Consider the following 2,784-nt stretch of genomic DNA (forward strand, 5'->3'; position numbering starts at 1 on the left):
TAGTGATTGCACGCACTAAACAACAATACCAAAAACACCGAAAACACAGCGAAAAAACCGCAAACGCAGCTAATGAACGTCCGTTAATGAGAGGTCTCACTGTACTTTGAAATTAAGATAAATTTGTTTATACATTTTTATGACTGGGTGTAGGTGTCCACGTATGTGTTTATAAATAGAAAGGACTTTTGGTATACGTATCTTTATTAACATCATTGAGTTTATCATGAATATGGTTTTACCTTTATTACGCGCAGAACCTCCATAATGTATCGTCTTTCTCTGTGATATATGACACTTCACACACAGTGTCCCCCATTGGTTCATCGTTGACGTAATTCAAACCTCCCATGAAGAGAACCATATGCAAACTTTTCAGCAAACAGAAGAAACAAAAGAATGCGGACATATCGCGAGTTAGTCTCAGTTCTCCTATATTGTCCTCTCATCATTTCGAGTGCTGGGTCCTCCTCCATAGTTCAAGGAGGAGTCTATGCCTTACAGTGCCAAATGTCGTTTTGCAGTGCCTGGCGACAGAATGTAAAACGTTCGTTTGCTTTGAACTTATGATTGAACGTTCGTTTCTCTAACCCTACAACTCTCAATTCATAATTATCATAAGCCTGAGAACGCTGACTGCTCTTCATTCGGTAAAGGTGGCTGGATAGTAAAAAAGCAAACAAGTAATAAGATTCTTGGAGTGGGGACTTGGCGGCTGATGCACCTTTGACATTAGAAGTCTGACCAAGGGCACAGTGATATGCCTAACGTCTCTTGCATTCGATCTATATTCCTCCTTCTCCAATTGTCCTCCTCTCTATTCTCTCTTTCTCATGTTTATTCTCTCTTCTCTTTTATCCAGACATTCTCCTATTTATTTCCCTTTATCCCTTTGTTCTTTACCTCTTTTTTCTCTTTTCTTTGCTTATTTTCTCTCTTCTCCCCCTTTCTATTTGATTCTAACTCCCATGTTATTGGGAAGACAGACAAAAGAACACACGCAAACACGCAAGAGGAAAACGAGTCCACCCAATACAGTCAGAGTGTCCACCTGAAATTTTCCCTTCGTTTCTTTTGCTCCAGGCAGCAGCGTGATATTGGAAAGTAAATACATGGACAGGAGCTAATTCTTTATTAAACAAGTATCTGTGAAGTTTACAACGGAGAGTAGTAAGCAAATGAAGGAACAAAAACATGGCTGTACATAGAATGGCATATCATGAAAAAAGTAATAATGAGCCAGGAAATGCCTCATCGGAGAAAAGAGTTTTACTATTAGGAGCATGGAATGTATTTTCTAGACATTTTCCAAGGGACATTTTTTTTTTTTTTTTTTTTGCCATCAAGCCTCCAATTTCATGAGAGAACCACTCATTTCAGTTTTTTCCACTAGATGATCTAGTTCAGTTTCAGGCATCGCAAATATAATCACATACAATACCCCCGGGCCCACATACCCATCTACAGGACCGTGGCTCAGGAGCGGGAACTGGTCCGGGAATGGGAGCGGGAACTGGTCCGGGAATGGGAGCGGGAGCGGGAACAGGAACGGGATCAGGAACTGGAACCGGGTTGGAATACACCAGGGCGACCAGACACAGCAGCACTGCAATCGACTTCATCTGAAACCACCGAACACATCAATTAAAACAAAGGAGCATCTAATTCCCTTCAATAAGAGAAGCAGAATTAGTTCTGGAGGACAATCATCCTGATATTGACAACAAATGGCTATTTTCGATTATATCTGTTATTTGGCTAGAATTTTATTTTTTCCGTTTCACAATTCTTTTTCTGTTCGTGATAGACCATGCACGGCATAGGAACAAACTTTTTATATGAAGTACCATCATACCTCATCACTACCTCTTCAAATATGATGATCAACAAGCACCGTACACTGAACCTACCTACACTTTGAAAAGGCTTTTGATACTGCCTGACGGGAATGACTAAGCTTACTTTGTATGGAGCAAATGATAACCTGCTATGATGAATTACAAATATATCGAACACTTGTAAACGAGTTGTTCCGAATGTCAAAACATCTTACGAGAGAAACGTTACGAGTGGAGTTCCTCAGGGTTCTGTTCTTGTGCCACTGCTGTTCAGTGTTTATCCCTGTGACAGACCATTGACCGAGATCTGATGGATCAGAATTTGCTGACGATAATAAATGTACAAAAGAACAAATGGTAACTCGAATTATGTGGTGATTCAAGGGAGTAAATACCTTGCTAATACGATCTCCCTGAAGTGGTTATTTTGTCTTTTAATTTATTTTATCTTATTTGTTTATGTATTTATTCGTTGTATTTCTTTAATTTTATCTGACTTCGTTAATATGCCGAGTATCTGACACACAATCCCCACCTACCATTCAGGTCTGGAGAAACTCCCAGTGGTTCTTCAAGCATGTACTTGTCCGTCCTAGCAGTCCACTTGCAACTGAGATCCATGAGGCAGCGCGTCTCCTATTATAGGACGAAGCCAAACGTTCAGTGACGTCATTGAATTATTGCTAAATATGAAGCAAACATTTCCAACTAATTCTGTGTGTGCGTGCGTGTGTGTGTGTGTGTGTGTGTGTATGTGTGTGTGTGCGTGCGTGTGTGTGTGTGTGTGTGTGTGTGTGTGTGTGTGTGTGTGTGTGTGTGTGTGTGTGTGTGTGTGTGTGTGTGTGTGTGTGTGTGTGTGTGTGTGTGTGTGTGTGTGTGTGTGTGTGTGTGTGTGTGTGTGTGTGTGTGTGTGTGTGTGTGTGTGTTTTACCTAGCTGCATTTTCC

The 2,784-nt window shown here is 40.8% G+C and overlaps 1 long non-coding RNA gene across 1 annotated transcript; it reads right to left on the minus strand.

Moving 5' to 3' along the window:
* Nucleotides 1-1,117: 1,117 nt before the first annotated feature.
* Nucleotides 1,118-2,427, minus strand: LOC143026684 (uncharacterized). Its single transcript, XR_012966533.1, has 2 exons — nt 2,378-2,427; nt 1,118-1,622 (listed from the first exon to the last, which is right to left on the minus strand). It is a non-coding gene; the product is annotated as an uncharacterized LOC143026684 (long non-coding RNA).
* Between the last annotated feature and the right edge of the window lie 357 nt (nt 2,428-2,784).

This window comes from Oratosquilla oratoria, chromosome 1 (assembly GCF_046742065.1).
Source record: "Oratosquilla oratoria isolate Oo_2021 chromosome 1, ASM4674206v1, whole genome shotgun sequence".
In the NCBI taxonomy this organism is placed as follows: domain Eukaryota; kingdom Metazoa; phylum Arthropoda; class Malacostraca; order Stomatopoda; family Squillidae; genus Oratosquilla; species Oratosquilla oratoria.